An 18,029-nucleotide genomic window follows, 5' to 3' on the forward strand; every position below is an offset into this window, starting at 1 on the left:
ACTTTGTCCGAGGTCCAGCACCATCATCAAAGTTCTGACTGTGTGACAAGCGGAGTCCTCTGGAACGTAAGCAGAGTCGCCTCCTACACGTCCTGCAATCTGAAGGAATGACTATGGGCATCATATCAGCGTCAGTGTGCATTATAGAGTCTTTTAGTGAACAATGGCCCAGATTCATTAAACTCTGCAGTAACTGTGCTACACCACACACACGACGTACAGCGCAGTGATGAAGTCCTATTCACAATGACACCATGACAGCAATCAGCGGCAACCCTCTTCATTGCTGTGGTCTTTTTAATGCATCACTGGTAAAAGCCAATCAAAATCAACAGGTTAATGAGCTAATGCATATTAATGTGCCTGTCTGACTGTGAAAATGAAGTGAAATCAGATTCATAGCCACAGATTGTAATAAAACAAGCAGAGGGGCTCTTTGGTTAATTACAGCAATAAATAAAAAAGAAACATATTTAGAAAATATATACAAACATTCGAAGCATGAAATCAAATATCACATCAAATGAAATCTTATGTATTTGTATCTGCCGTTGTGATACAGCAGCTTTACAAGAATCAGTGATAAGACAGGTAATCTAAAAGCATAAAGACCTAAGACCCCTAGTGAGCAAACCAAAGGCGACAGTAGCAAGAGGAAACACTCCCTCAGAGCTGGAGGAAGAAACCTTGGGAGGAATAAAGTCTCACGAGGGGGATCCATCCTCCTCTGGTCAAAACTACTTATTAAAAGGTCACTGTATCACCACATAAGACTGTTCCTCTGCTCAGGTGTGCTGATATAATCATAATGTAACTAATATAATCATAGTAGAGATGGTCAAACTAATGAAAGTAATGATGGTGGTAATAATAAAGCAAATGTCAGCAAAAAACAATAACTTTCATTTCCTGTCAAAAGCACAAATTAGCACTGCTATGAATGGATGACTTTATGACTAAAATCATAATAATCTCTCCTTAATCTACATCTGGTTTTTATTCTGATGAGCTGAGCCAAGGTCACGACTCTTTTTAAATCTGCAACAGATAACTGCATTTAGCTCTGAAATCCCTCTAAAGCATCTCCATTTTTTATATTTCTATATGATCACATATGAACACAGCAGCTGCTCTTTACACTGATGCCCACAAGGCAGGGGAAGGCTAGAAGAAGGTGGCCAAGCATTGTAACATTGAGGACTGTTGTTAAGCAATGGCAGTTAGGACAAGAGAGGAGGCCAATATGAAGATGTGGAAGACCAAAAACCTCCCTCTTGGGGAGAAACCAAAACCAGGGCCAATTAAAACCCTCATATGAGCGCTAATAACCTGCAATGACATTTTGCTGAGTAAGAGGGCGGTGCACTGTTCCACTGTGCAGAGTTTCCTGCAGAAACAATCATCACTAAAGACTGAAGGAAACCTTGACCGAGACTTTACATACCGTAGCGTTTATAGGACACTACAGAACATCTGGAGAAGCCAGATGGATAAAAAAGGAGCTGCATTTCATGAAAAAAACCCTTGCCAACTGTGAAGTGTGGGGGGTGGAGCTGTTATGCCTGGGGTTGTGTTGCAGCCAGTGGCATTGGCAAAATTGCACAGGCAGAGGGAAGAATAGATTCCACAAAATACCAGCAAATCCTGGCTGCAAATGTTTAACCATCTATAAAAAAAGGCTGAAGCTAAAAGGCTTGGGGTTCTACAGCAGAATGATGATCCAAAGTATTCTAAATGACTATGAACTACACAAAGACACACAAACTGAAGCTTATGAGATGGCACACACACATTCCCCTGACCTAAACATCATGGAAAATCTGTGGATAGCTGTGCAAACAAGATGACCCCAGAAAAACTACACAACTACAAAAAGCTTTTGCTAGCTGTGATTTCTGCTATTGTGGGTTACTAACACCCACCCAGTGGACTTCATGATATTGGAAAACACTGACATTCATTTTTTTTCTGCAATATGTATTGCGGTATTAAAAATTACAGGGTCTTTCACCAGGTTTCACCAGAAGTCCATGATCCAACAGGTCATGATATTAATAATGCACTCTGTGTACCCAATATTGGAGGAAAAATAAATGATATTTGGCAGATACAGTCTGCCTCAGGGATATATGCCATGGGAAATGAGAACAGTGTGAATTTTCCTTTTGCATCAAGCAGCGAAAAAGTTTCAATAAAATTTAATGCAACACTGTACATCCTGCAACATGACAACTGTGCATGTGCACACGGCAATAACGACGCTGAAACGATACACTGTGCAGCCCGATTACTACCCAAACTTCTGCACAGGCCACACATTTAGGTGTCATTTAGGCCAAGGGTGCTCAAACTTTTGCAAAAGACTCCACCTTTTCAGTCAGGTTGCATCCATAAGACTTGAGCCTGGCCCCACCTCCATATGCACTCTTCTTTTCACAAAGAGCATATGTGTGTGTGTGTGTGTGTGTGTGTGTGTGTGTGTGTGTGGAGGCAGGGGTAATTAGCATTGCATATGTGTCGGCTCGGGCCTCTCCACAATCAAGCCGTGCCGGCGCTCACCAGAGAGATAACCAAAGGGCGAGGGTGGAGAGGAGGCACCTGGGGTGGCAGCGGACTCAGCGCGGGCCTCGGGGTGTGGGAGGAAGAAGAGGGCCTGGGATTAGGAGTAATAGCATCATGGAGGGATCAGTGCAGCCTATCTCATTACGCCAAAGCACAACGAGCACAGCCCTCTCAAAGCAGTTTATAATTACGCCTTTCCAGGCCACAAACAAACCTCACTTATTACCCTTCTCCTCGCCGCTTCAGCTGTAGGAAATCATGCGCTAATTGCGATATTTCCCTAATACGTGGCGAGTGTGCTGAGTGCGGGCTGTTAGCTACTCGTCCTGTCCATGTGTAATAAAAAAAGTTTATTTTTATCTGTACGCTTGGCATGGGGGGGGGGGGTGGGGATGGATATGATTAAATATAATATTTGTAGATCTCAAATACTACATGGCAAAAGTATTGGGACACCTGCTCATTCATTGTTTCTTTTAAAATCAAGACTTGATCCTGCTTCTGCTGGAGTAACTGTCTCTACTATCCAGGGAAGAAGGCTTCCTACTACATTCTGGAGCATTGCTGTGAGGATCTGATTGCATTCGGTAACACAAGAGTGCTAGTGAGGTCAGGATGTTGTATTATCACCACCCCACCTCATACACACCTCATTCCAAACGTATTGCAAGGAGCACCAGCACTTCAGAGAACACAGTTCTGCTGCTCCATAGCTCAATGCTGGGGGGGCTTTACACCCCTCTAGGCCACGCCTGCGATTGACATGATGCCAAGAGGTTTGTGCCATAGAGTCCTATTCTATTGGCAACACTTTTCTACTGGCAGCAATGTGTGCTGTGCAACATCAAGTAGCTGAATGCATTCATTAGAAGGGGTGTCCACAGACATTTGGACATATAGTGTGCGTATGTATGTATATGTATGTATGTGGGGGGAAAAAAACATATATATTTATATATTCTCTCAACTTTGTTTACCTAATTCAAAATAAATAATAATACATAATAGAAATAATATCCTTTTTTCACACAGACAGAGAAAAAAAATAAATATTATAATTCCGAGGCTGATTATAAACTCAAGGACCTTCAAGGATGTTTCTTTTCCGCAATTATGTACATTTCCTAATATATTCTCATAGCTTTTCTCTTTTTTTTACCTTCTTCTGTTTTCTGTAACAATCATATTAAATGTGCATTTCATTAAATCCTAATTGTAAAAAAAAAGAAAAAAGAAAAGAAAAACGATTGGGGGGAGTGGGGATGGGAGGTGGGCTGCTACAACCGCGCAAACACGCAGAAATGTGTTTAAATTTAATGACTAAATGCTATCAGCCAGAAGAAAAAATAAAATCACAACATAACACGGAATGACACATCAGGCCCTAATTAATTGATTAGTGTTCTCTAACGGAGTATTCTATTATGTGCATTACGGCTGCTTTGATAGTAATTATCATGACTCCCGCAGTTCTCCCAACCCTCGGCAGAAGCGGCAACTTCTCACCCTCCCTTATCAAGAGCTGTCAAAGAAAAGCGCCCCATTAGTCTGCCAGTGTAATAAATTGGCTGCATGAAACACACTCATAGCCCACCTCTCGCGTATGCGTGCGCGAGAGAGAGAGACAGAGAGCTCTTGCAGGATGGGGGGATGAGAACAGGGAAATAATAATAGATAGTCTCCAGTCCTCAGATGAGCCCCTGTCAGAGTGGGGCGAGGGTATGTTGACAGTTGTGTTGCTCCGCATGGCAGGATGCTCCTGACTGAACCCTTTATTGGCGCTGATGGGCGAATGGGGACGCTGATGCCAGTCCCCTCCCACACTGTGGCCTGCGCTGCCGAGAGCCGCTAACAGACCAGCTGCAAAGCAGGACACTTGCTAACGCTAACAGCACCTGCCTGACAAAGCTGTGTGCAGGGAAGCGGGATCTGGAACGAGATTGCAGCCGTTAGCAGCCTCTGACTAAACACGCGAACATCCAACAGACAGTTGATTGGGCAAAGAACGGCAGATTTGGACGCGGGTTGCGAGCCAAAAAGCAGTGCAAAGAGTGTGGCTGCAGAAAACGTGCTGCGTCTTTCTCATTTCTCATTCATTTCAGTTCAATCTGTAACATTTATTTGAGCATGCTAAGTCATAGGTATGCTAACCTGCTGCTCATCAATTCTAGCTATTTGCCACGTTCGCTCATATGTTCTGTAAAGCATCAGCAAAACCTCTGGACACATCTGTGTGATTTTTATTTGATTTATTACTATTATTCGGCTCATATCTCATAGGCATGATAAACTGCTGCTTAGCAAGACTAAGTTTGTAAGCTGTGTTATTATGTGTGTTATTGAAATACTAGATTTACTCACAAACATGCTAGCTAGCAACAAATTCTAGCTGATAAGCGGCATAGCGATAACATTTTTGTTCACATGATTAGCAAAACAATTCTGGACATCTCCATGTGAGTTTTATCTTTAATGTTTAGTGATTTTTAAAATAAATAAGTAAATAAATAAATATATAAAATACAAATATAAATAAATAAATAAATAAAGATTTTACAACATAAATTCAAGTTCAGGCATACTAAAAATAAATAAATAAATAAATAAACATATTTTTTGAAACGTTAACTCAAAGGCACACTTAACTGCTGCTTGCCAATTTTAGCTTGTAAGCATTACAGCAATGATACGTTTGTTTACATGCTAAGAATACATCTATTATTTTAGATAATTTAATAAATAAATAGACACTAGGTTTGCTAGATTTTAGAAAGTAAACTCCTAGGCATAAGCTTCTGCTCACCAACTATAGCTTGTAGGCATTGCATCAATAATACGTTCACATGCTTAGAAAACATTTATTAACATTTTTTGATCAATAATTAAATAAATTAAATAAATTAAAATGTTTCACTAGCATGTCACAAGCATGCTAAACTGTTACTCACCAACTGTAGCTCATAAGCAGTATAGTAATGCTAGGTTTGTTCACGTTTATTAAATAAAACATTAAAAAAATACATGAAAACATTAAAAAACATTTATTTTACCCAACACCTTTTTTATGATTATATCTGCTTAGCATAGAACAGCCATATCACGCTAAGCACTTTCTAAGCGGTAAAGCAGTGTTATATCTGTTCTCGCTCTCTCTAAATCAAAGCTGTGTTTAGCAGTCTTTATCTCGAGCACACCTCGCTTTTAAAGCCCCTCCTTTCAGGTAGCATCCGTGCAGACAAATGTGTGTATGTGTAACGGGCTCGTGCTCACAGCTCCCTGCAAAGCCTGGACCCTAATCCTAACCCACAGGCCATAGCTTTACGGCTAATGCTATCACTAGTGTCTCACAGCACTCGCAAGTGATTTGGGCAAAGCTCAGGGAAAAACAGAGTAAACAATCTGATTACCCTACTCCAGATTAACCTTCATGAGTTCAGAGCAAGGCCAGCAGCCGTCTGTTCTGTCACTGTGTCGGTACACCGCCCTTTGCACCTTTGAGGCCTTTTCAGGATTCGCTCCAAAAACTGCCAGTTTGTGTGAAATTCTATGAAATTCCATCAGACCCCCCTCCCCCCCAATGATGGCCTTCAACTGCTGCTCATATGTAAGGTTACGATAATGGGTTAAATCCATATCCATACGAGCTATAGGATGCACCATATGGCTCAACGCAGTGTATATCTCTAACCCTTAATCTGCCAGTGACCCTAGAGTGACTGCACGGTGACGTAGGTCTAGAGGATATTCGTGGGGTTAGTAACAGGCTTGAACTTAGCATGCAAAGGCCCTTCGGGAATTCCAATGCTTGATGGCCACCCATTGCCCATCATGTGAACTGCACTAAGTGCTCTGCAGATGGTTAAGTGGTGTATGCAGCATTAAGGCAAAGTGTGGGGGCACTGTGAGTGAGCAAGGTGAGGAGGAGGACATTGAGAACATTGGTGTTCATGGTGTATATATATATATATATATATATATATATATATATATATATATATATATATATATATATATATATATATATTTTTTTTTTTTTTTAGAAAACTTGAGTGGAGTGGAGTAAGAATTATAAATCCATCTTCATTGAAACCAAACCTACAGAACCATCAAGGAGCATTATCTGCAGTTAGGACACATTAGCGTATGGATAAACTGTCAAACAGTTGGATTTGTCCCAGCGCTCCACACTTACAGACAAGCCTGGTACCTTTAATCCACTGAAATATTTGAAATTCACTGAGGGAATACTCTGCTGGATTGTCCCACATTCACACAAAGCTCACATCCTGTCTTTATTATGTGTGTGGAGAGCTCTATGACATGCTTTTCTGTCATATGCTGAGACGTCAGAGGGTCATTCTGCTGTTCTGAAGAAGGAAGGAGCTTTCCAGGAAAATAAGTATAAAACATTTGAGGACTGAGCTGATATGCTTTAGTTCATTTATCCTAGAAACATGCATCGTTCCATCAAAAGTAAGAACATTTGGATCGGATCTAGTAGATCGTGATAGATCGTAATCCTTTGATCCTTTGTTTTTACCGCTGTGGTTCTTTATCAAAGAACCCTTAGCAGGACTTTTATTTTTTTTCATATGTTCTTTAAAGCAACAGCAAAAAATCTGATTTTTATTTAATTTCTTACTATTATTTGGCTCATATTTTAGAATGCTAACTCATTGACATGCTAAATTGCTGCTTAGCAAGACTAGTTTGTAAGCTGTGTTATTATGTGTGTTACTGAAATGCTAGATTTGCTCACAAACTATGTAAAGCAACACCACACGACTGCTGGGTATTTCTAGGTGATATTTTAAATTTGATTTATTATTTATTATTTGTAATTCATAGAATTTCTATCAGCTAGAATTTATAAGCTAGCATAGCATATCATATAACTTTTAGCTGATAACACTTTTGTTCATATGGTTAGCAAAGCAATTCTGTATATCTCTGGATATGTTTTTTTGTGCAATAATTTTTTTTGTGTAATTTAAATAATAAAAAATATAAATTAAATAAATATATATATATTTTGCTAAGACTTTAGAAAGTAAACTCAAGTTCAGGCATGTTAAGCTTTTGCCTACCAATTCTAGCTAGTAAGCATTGCAGCAATGATCGCTTGACAGAATGGAACAAAAATAATAATATAAAAAATAATAATTTAACTTGAATGTCCCTTTTTAAAGTATTTATTTGAGTTACATAAAAAAGGTATGACGTTTTTGGCTTAGATTTTGGCTGATTGATCAAGTGTTTTTACAGTGTACAGTGTATTCATTTTACAATAAGAAGCAGAACCGTAGCATTTCTGTCAGTTACGCTTTCTTTTTCCATTTGCTGTGTTTCTAAATTGTTGAAGTGCAGGACGTTTTGTAATAATTATGCGACAGTCATTGTCTTCGGATGTGTCCGGCTCACATTCCTGCCCTGATGTAACAGAGTTAGCAAAAATGGAGAATACTAATTAAAATGTGAAATTGAGAAGTGTGAGTTTTTTGGATCGCTTTTGTTTTTTTGTTTTTTTTTGAGTGCAAAAGCAGGACAGACTACACTCTGCGAATACAGAACGAAGGAGCTTGCAGCACAGAGTGAACAAGGTAAGGAGGAGGATATTGGTAACAGATGAGGACATTGGTGTTGGTGGGTTTTTTAGGAAAAAAAGTGGAGTAAGAATTCTAATATTATTAAAAAGAAAGAAATATTAGTGTATGGATAAACTCTCAAACAGCTGGATTTGTCCCAGCGCTCCATACTTACAGACAAGCCTGGTACCTTTAATCTGCTAAAATATTGCATAACATTGGTTGGTGTGGTGCAACAGATAACACCACTACCTGCTACTGAGCTATCACACCTTGTGGGAGACTGGGGTTCGATTCCCGGTCTGGGTGACTATGCTGCGCTACACCAATACAAGTCTATGGGCCAGACTCCTAACACTACACTGGCCCAATTCTGTAATACGAGTAACTTTGAGCGTCAGCTAAATGCCATCACATGTAAATGTAAATGTATTTGATCATCCAGTGGATCTATACGTCATTAAGCCCTCCCACTGAACAGTTCTGTGGCTCCAAGTATGGATAGCTAACCGTGCTGAGAAAATCGGGCTCAGCCTGGTCTGGTGGCTCCATATGGAAAAACTACCAGACCGGCTACCCTCAGTTCAGCAATGGAAAAGGGTATCTTGAGGAACTATTTTCATAAAATGGATGTGTGAAGAACCTTTAGGTTGGTAAAGAACCCTTGCATTTACTTCTCTAAACCTTTAAAAGCATCTTCACACCTCCTACAAAAATAATTCCTTATGGAACCAAAAATGGTTCTTCTATAGCAATGCTCAAAGAACCCTTAGCACAGCGTGGATGTCAATGGAACCCAGTTGTCCATTCAGACTAGACATGACCAGAGAGAGACGAGCTCTCAGACCTTACAAAAAAAAAAAAATACTACATAAGCTTCACATGACCTTCTATGTTGCTTAGCAACTAGTTTCCATTTAAAAATTGTAATACGTAAGTGAAAAAAGCTGTGAGGCGGTGAGATTACCAGTAGGGACGTTGTGAGGGGAAACGGCTGGGAGATAAGATGAGATCACCAGAAACAACAAAAGTGCAACATAAATGTGCAGCTGGGGCTACTCTTACATTAGGCGAGGTAAACCGAGCCGGCTCTGTAGGCTCATCGTGACTGTACAGAACAATATAGAGTGGACACTCCTCATTCTCTATGCATGGAGGCCGCGAGACAGTGCATATTGATTTTTTTTCTTCCCAGCCATAAAAGGAGAACAAATAGTCCATTCATGGCTTATAGCTGATACCTCTGGCTTCCTTCTCCTTTTGAACGGAAATAACAGGGCAGTATATGAATGCCTGTCTGTAATGAACTGATGAGGCTGGCTGAGGGGTGGATGGGGCGGTGGGGAGGGGGGGGGGTTATGATCACAGCCATTGATGCCAGTGAGCCAGTGGTCAATGCGACCAGCCTGTGATCTCGTCTTGACCAAGGCCAAAGAGTGACAAGGGACGCGAAGCACACCGAGGGAACAAGGCGAGCCGTGGTGTTTGTATGTAATTAAATGTGATTGAGTGATCAAAGCGGCTAGCCTCGAGACGACGGGCCTGTCTCTTAGAGAGCTCTTTAAACGCCGACTCCAGCGGAGGAGAGAAGTGAGCAGGGGGAGAGATCAAAGGTGCCTTTGCATGCTAACCTGGATTAGCAACGCACGGCTACAGACTTGGGTCACATTGGGGTAAGTGGGACCCTTCTAAACTGCAGATGTTTTTCAGTACAGCGCCGTGGAGAAGTTCATATCCTTCACTGACCGAGCTCGGGTTCGCCGCAAACGGCGGAGAGAGGCTTGTTTCGCGGCCTGCTGCGTAGAAAACAAAAACACAGAAGACTTCAAAAGACAGCGCCCTCACCCCCCACCCACCTCCACCCTCCTTCTAAAAGAGTAAGAGAAATAAAAAGGGAAAAAAGAAAACCTTGCATAACCCGAGTATCAGTGGGGCTTCACAAATCTCTTCCTTTCCTGCACACCAATCACAATCGCAGAGTTATTTTTCTCCCCATGCCTTGAATTTGACCCCATCAGAAGTATGACACGAATCAGAGGGGGGGCGAATGGAGAAGGAGAGCGAAAGGGAGTGGGAGAGAGCCAGCAAGAGCAAGAGCAAGAGCGAGAGCTGAGGAGAGAAAGAGAGCTTGAGAGAGAGAGAAGAAGAGGGAGAAACAGAGAAGCAGCGTTTGACGGAGATGACACAAAACTCCTTATGCAGCACAATGTTGCTGTACAGAGCGTCTTAAACGGAGGGCTTCGTTACATAAAGCTGAGTGCCAAGTGGGTCAGGGCCTGCCACTCATCCTGAGCAGCAGACGGATAAAAGATGTTTAGGCCCCATCTCGCTTTCGCTCTCACTCTCTCTCTCTCTTTTTTTTCTCTCTCTCTCTTTTTTTTTTTAAAGAGGAATAGAAAATGAAGGCCGTGTCTTCTGATCCCCGGGAAGGCAGAGAGAAATTACAGCCGCCTGCACAAAAACTCCATCAAACTTTCATTCGCCACCACCCATGGGACTCGTATAAAGAGCGCGAAATTGGGGAATAAAAATAACACAAGGAAGTTGCACTGTGATACAAAGTCAATATGTATATTTATGACAACTAGAGCCTTCCCTTGTGAGCGCTCTGGTAAAATAGATGGAGAAGAAAGGTAACACAGCAGTAGGGAGTCAGAGGGAGGGACTCCAGCTTCTTCTTCGTCAAGCGCTGCCAAACGGCTGAAGTGCTTTCGCTGTGAATTAAGCAGGCTAGCGGGTAGCGCTGAGAATCGTTCGCTTAGATATGGATCTTAGATAAGGCCACCCGCTCAATATAGGCCGAACTAAAGGCAGGGTAATCACATATGACTGTATTATTGGACACATCTGACTTCAGCCTCCCATTAACCTAGTCTAAAAATCCACTGTTTCTCATTTTCTCAAAAGTAATTAACTTATTTCTAAGCTATTTTCACTTGTTTTAAGTTACTTTATTTAATAAAAGGGTCTTATTCCTCGACAGATAGACTATACGCCCAAATGTTTGTGGATACCTCTTCTAATGAATGCATTTAGATGCTTTAAGTTGCACCCACTGCTGACACAGCTTGTCTTGTCCTACTAGAGAGATACTGGCAACAGAACAGGACTCGAATTAACAAGGACATATCAGTGTCATTAGCACTAAGCATCCTTCTTTTCCCAAATACACAAGGTTTAATATTCACTTGTTTTGATAAACATATTTTGACAAAAGTATTGGGACACTTGCTCATTCATTGATCCCTCCAAAAACAATTTTATCCTGCTTTTGTAGGAGTAGCTGTCTACTGTCCAGAGAAGGCTTTCTACTAGATTTTGGAGCACTGCTTTAAGGATTTGATTGCATTCAGTGAGAAAAGAGCACCAGTGAGGTCAGGATGCTGGATGATCACCACCTCACCTCATCCCAAAATGGGCAGCTCAGGGGCTAATTCTCAGCCTGCCTTCCTGTCTGTACTTGTGTTCTTGTTCTTGTGGACTCAGTTCAGTCTCAGCCCAATACTGTTCCATTCAAAGTTTGCATCAGAATGCATTACGCACCACGCTGCTGTTTGCACACCGCACATTGTCCTCCCATCCACAGGAATTTGCACCCGTGACTGTGACAACCTTAAGTTGCTGAATGTAGGTGTCCACAAACATCTGGACAATTAATGTACCTCAATACGTAAATGAATGCTACGATAAGTTTGGAAATCTATATACTCAAATAACGCCAGCCCTCCACAGCGTTCCCCAAAAGCTGGTTTCAGGCCTGTGGTAAATACTGCCGTATTAGTTCGAATGGGATCCTACAGAAGTATGTGGATCCTAGATCTACCAATTCTAGCCAATATTCTTCTGTGAAAATTTCATTTGATCCATTTTCCAGAGCGAAGAAATAAACTACGAAAAGGAAAAGACCCACAACATCAGCTTGATCTCCACAGGGCTTGATCTCATGTTGTGATTTTCATACCTCCACATTAAAGCGCATCGGTCTGAACAAGCTGAACCCGCAAACGCCGGAAATCTGCTGACCTATGTTAATAATTTCACCCTGAGTAAAATTCAGATACCCATGTGTGCTTCATCAGCCTTTTGATGCCATGATCTCATGCTTGATCATGGTTGACACCAAACACATTGTTCCAGGCCGGTCACGAGCTAGGGCTCAGTTCACTATGGAAACGCATGGAGATAACCTCCCCCCCCCACCCCTTCAACGTCCTGCTGAACTTTGCCATGGTAACACAGGGTGGCACATCCAGCTGGAAAAGAGTGATATTTCCTTTGATCTTACGGATAAGCTCGCGATTCCGAGAGGCGAAAAAAACAGGCTGGAAAAATAAAGAAGGTCACGAAGTTTAGCCGCTGTGCGTTTCCTGGGGAAATGGGACTGAGGGCATCAACATCCATCAGGTGCACCTGAATCCTGGGAGTGGGGGGAATAAGCGAAGGTATGTCACGGTCAGTCAGCCAACCAGTAGACGTTAATAGAGTCAGTGGTACATGGACTGGGCAGTCAACAGCACGTGGAACAGCTCGGTTGGTAAAATATGGTAATGGAACTCTATTGAGTCAGCAGTACATGGACCAATGACTTTCCATTGTGCACTAAACATGGCCCAACGGAGTTCTATGCAGTCACTGACATGGACCAATGAAGTTACACAAGTGCTCCCCGAGCCATTGTACGCGACCGTTTTTTTTCCCTCTCTGTTCCCTCATCAAACACATCTTTATTAGCGCCTCTGTGGTGAGCCGTGCCGCTCCTAGACCCGAAATTCAGAGCTAGTATTACCGAATTACTGCTTTCATGTTTAGCACATGAAGCCAAATGATATTAAAATGACATTTTTCAGAAGCCTTGCTCATCAGCCTGAAACAGAGCCAATTCACAAACATCACTTTTAACCACCAAGTCGAGGAAAAGACCGAAATCTTGCTCTACATCAAAGGAGGCAACATTTCCCCCAAGTTCTGTACTCTGTTCTTCTCGTTGTAAATAAAATTAGGGTTAATTACTCGCCTGTGTTGGGATCCTTGTGGTGGCGCAGGAGGGATAATTACAGTTTAGGTACACATTGACTTACTTTTGTTAACAATTAATCACTGTTTACGTTCAGGGCGCTCTCCTCTTTGTAATTAATAATCGGGTCCGGCAATGAGTAATAACGGCGGCTCAGGTAGAGCAAACCCAGGCCTCATCTCTTCACAGTAACAGACAGGGGGGAAGAAAAGCTTGACGCAAAGCTGTCACTGGGTGTATGTCCAAGTGGGATATGGTGAGAAAACCGAAAGAGTGGAGGTGTAGGTATACGTGTGAGGAGCATGTGTGACTTTAATGTGTGAAGATGTTCGGGGCTTGCTATAGGTACGGGGTGGGAATCAGGAGTGTGTCTGAGAGAGACAGGCAGGCGTATGTGTAAAGAAGAGAGTGATTCGTGAAGTACGAGGCTGGACAGCTCTGTAATTCAGCTCTCTAGAGCCAGTTAGCAATTATTATCACAAGTGTGAACTCGTCACGCTGCACTGTTCTTCAAGTGTAGCTGTTTTTCCATTGTTGGAATCTCTTATAGAAATAAATGTTCTAATAACTGTAATAAAGAATTTGCTCATATTTCAGCCAAAAGGATTTTTCTTTGTTGATAGGTCACTACTTTAGGGGCAGTGGTGGCTCAGCGGTTAGAGTCCCGGGATATCGATAACAGGGTTGTGGGTTCTATTCCCGGGCTCGGCAAGCTGCCACTGTTGGGCCCTTGAGCAAGGCCCTTTACCCTCTCTGCTCCCCGGGCGCTGGAGTTGGCTGCCCACCGCTCTGGGGGTGTGTGTACTCACTGCCCCTAGTTCACTAGTGTATGTGTGTGTGTTCACTACCACAGATGGGTTAAATGCAGAGGACACATTTCGCTGTACACTGTACAGTGACAAATACGTGCACCTTTACCTTTTTTACCTTTACTGACTTAATTAATACTCAGTATTTAGTAATCAAACTGAAATAACAGACTTGAATTTATTGAAATGAATAAATAAGCCTTAAATTACTTCTGAATTTGATTGTTTAAACACTGTTTTTTTAAACCACAGGTCTTGACCTCACAGAAGATGAAGCCGTTTCTAACCTACAGCTGTCACCTCCATCAAAATGCTTCACATCTCGGAACAATATCTAAAAAAAACGCATCTGTAATGTGCCGCTGACAGCACTTGATTACTCTGCTAGTTTGCTAGTTAGCAGTGCTGGAACTGAAATGGTAATCTGCAAGTAGCAATTTAGAGAAGCTCCAAACCATGGCTGTCAAACCTGCTTTTTTTCCCCCTGCATTTAAGTCACAAAGGCTTCGCTAATCAGCTGCAGAGCTGAATCAGGTGTGTTAAATGAGAAGGAATGCTAAACGCTAAATGTGTAACTGGCATCTGACTACACGCAGAGGAACTCACACTTCTCTTAAAGAGACCGCAGCCAGGAAAACAGCCCTCAGGCTACAATATATGATAATAAAATTCCCTTTTTTTTTAGAAGCCTTGCTCATCAGCCTCAAACATCACTTTTAACCACCAAGTCGAGGAAAAGACTGAAATCTTGCTCTACATCAAAGCAGGCTCATTTCTGTACTCTGTTCTTCTCGTTGTAAATAGAATTAGGGTTAATTACTCGCCTGGCATCTGACTAAATACAGAGAACTCTTCTCGCACTTCTTATAAAGAGACAGTAGCCAATTTATACTGGGCAAGGAAAACAGCCCTTAGGCTACAAACTAAAAACCCACAAATCCAAATAAACCTACTGTTCAAATATTTGCAAAAGTCCACAATTTACATTCACAGTCATTTCTTTCAATATTTTCATTCATTTTATTTTAAATATGTTTGGCATGTTTGGTAAATCAGACAATTTACATTGTGAAAAAAAATAATGTACATTTTTCTTGCTTATAAAAATAAAAATATAAAAAAACTCACCTGTGACTTTAACGAATCATGGGCCAGAAAACGAGCACTGAATGGAACCATGGAAGGTACAACAGGTAACCAAGCTAAAGGCTACATGGCTAACAGCACTGTTCTGAGTTACGAGGGGCTACTTGTACTGAGTTACGAGGGGCTACTTGAGAAGGGCCATGGAATCCGTGCGGCTGCTTTGATTCTTACATGTGAAATGCTATGCTCACATGCTAAAGCTGGCCTCTCAGCGAGTGCTGAAGCTGCCCACTGCGTCAAGACTACTAGGAAGGGTCAGGCGTGTTACTAGGTTTTTCCACTGCAGACCCACTGCGAAACCTTCCAGTTAACTTCCCACATCACTTCCATTTGTTTGATTAATAAAGAGTGAGTCCCACACCTAATATTCATTGTATTTCTACCAGTGGACCACTTTCTAAAAACTCACTGAATCACTTCTTTGTGATTGTAGCCACTTGTATATCATCCAGTAAGCAGGGCAGGCCTCCATTACAGCCATGTCTTGCTGGTTTGGTTTGTGCAGGCTTCTGGCTATCTGTGCTGGACTGTGTTGTGGGTCAGTCTGGGCGGTAGACTCAGCCCCTGCAGCGCTGCCAGGCCAGGGGGCTTTTCAGCACATTTGTTCTGGTTTATCTGCATATTTCGACTGGCTTCAGCATGCTCCTAACTGATAAAATTCTGCCAGTCTTCTCCAGCTTCGCCAGAGCCAAGGCACGGTGACCTTCTCCTGAAGACTCCTTTTGAATGATGGAGGGGGGTCTTAGAATAGGAGAGAAAAATAAAGGAGAAAAAAAGCAACCCAGGCAGGTGGGGAAAGGGTCCAAGTTTTATCATGTTGGAAACAAAAAAACAGAGATGTCAGCGGATGGCACACACACACACACACACACACACACACACACACACACACACACACACACACACACACATACATACGTACACACTCACAAACACACACCCATGCTGGTAGCGCAGCTTCACAGATGATTAAGTGTAACAGACAGGCATGTCTTCACCGTGCTGTGTTGTACAGGTCCAAGTCCAACCAGCATATAAAATGCCACCATCAGAAACACCACACGCACTGTGATAGGTGTGTGTGTGGCCCACATACACATCGAGTCTGCCTGACCACAGCCTGTCTACCCGGGCTTTTAAACAAGCTGGAGGATCACTGAACAACTGTTTTTCACAATGTTCTGGACGATTCTGGACGTGTGCGGTTTATTTGTGGCTTTAGAGTACACTGAGAGGCAGTTCACTAGGCCAACATACACAGAGCTGAAGGGAGCAGGTACTGGCCAACACAACACCCCTGCCAGCCTGGAAGGCCAGACTGGTCTACCAATATTCCATGGACCTTTTGGGTCGTTTGGTAACTTAGATGGATCACTGTCCAGTTCAACTGCCTTTACCTTGAGCAGAACGTCCTGATTTTTCAGCTTACCATCCTGATGGTCAGGCAAATACCCTGTAGCTCCATTTTCATAGTTTTTCACTTTTGGACATGATGTAAATCTGCCAGATGTTCTTTAAATTACATTCATTTCATAGAATGAACCAATAGAAATGCTCCAAAATGACTCTGACACTGAGGTCCATTAGAACTTAAGAAGGTCTTTTGCTTCTCCTGTAAAGTTGCTTTTGCCAATTTTGTAACCTCACTGAATGAATGTGAGGCTTTTCTAACCCATCTATCCTCTCACAGGTGCACACTGCAATCATAATACTGGTGTTATTCCCAGTTAAAGCAGCCGTGGAGGAAGCATTCTGTCAAATAAACTGATCTATGATTAGCTCTACTGCTTCTTCCCATATAAGCAGAATCCACTGTTGATGCTGGCAGGGCAGAGAGTGTACGAGAGGGAAGAGCATTAAGGGCCGGGCTCAGACGTCACACATGCTCTGCAATGCTTCAGTGAGAACAGAAACGTACATGAGTATGATGCCTTCAACCGAGGTCATGAACGACGAGGAAAAAGAGTTGACACAGTTCAGCGCTGGCACAGGCGGATTATCCCTGGCCCACCCACCACACAGGAGAGGGGCCCCAAATCCTGATTACAGCACGATAATATCAATAGCTCAGCACAAGTTAAAAAGGTGAAGCGATGTTTAACTCTTATGATTGGCCATGCAGGGAGCATGAAGGCAAGCCGAGTGGCAGAGCATAAAGCCCTCATCTGTCTGAGTGGAGATGAGGGCCAGGGCAGCATAATCACCTCCGACCACCGCCACCACCACCACCACCCTGCTCCGGATTACACACTACAGCTGTAATCCTGAACTGCGTATACACTGACTGGATGCACAACCGAGGCCAAACGAGGGCAACTGAGGCAACTAGACACTCCTAAAAAAAAAATACACATAGAAACAGGAAGTATGTGTGACCTGAAGCAAAATGTGAAGGGTTAGTAAAATATGAGCACTGTTTTACAGCTCATTCCAGGCATTAAATCTATTTCATCAGACAAATGTGACGACCTCTGTGTTTTACTGAACATCGAGCAGTGAGTGATGGAGAGATGTGAAAGAGGAGTCTGAGGATGTCCCGATCTGATCTCAAAGACTGGTATTAGAGCAGATCCAGACATATTTTAATGAACTGATGTCGGCTATATAAAATTTCAAATCAGTCTGATTAAATTCCCATCATTTGCTAAAGGGGAATAACGCTGATTTTTTTTTTTTTTTGCTAATTAAAGAGGATTTTTTTTATTAAGGATTTTTAATTGTAAATAATATTTAAAAATAGAAATTATATATATATATATATATATATATATATATATATATATATATATATATATATATATATATATATTAAGCAGCCTGAGTTGCTCAGTTGGCTCAGTGTTTAAGTTCTCCTCCATGTCACAGACTAGATGTGGCAGAGTCATGTGACTACACGCGCTGTAGTATGTTTTT

General features: G+C 42.1%; 1 protein-coding gene across 2 annotated transcripts in view; it reads right to left on the minus strand.

The window, feature by feature from the left end:
* arb2a (ARB2 cotranscriptional regulator A) overlaps positions 1-18,029 on the minus strand; it is a 232,725-nt gene that overhangs the window by 45,617 nt on the left and 169,079 nt on the right. The window lies entirely within an intron of this gene.

Source organism: Salminus brasiliensis, chromosome 20 (assembly GCF_030463535.1).
Source record: "Salminus brasiliensis chromosome 20, fSalBra1.hap2, whole genome shotgun sequence".
Taxonomy (NCBI): domain Eukaryota; kingdom Metazoa; phylum Chordata; class Actinopteri; order Characiformes; family Bryconidae; genus Salminus; species Salminus brasiliensis.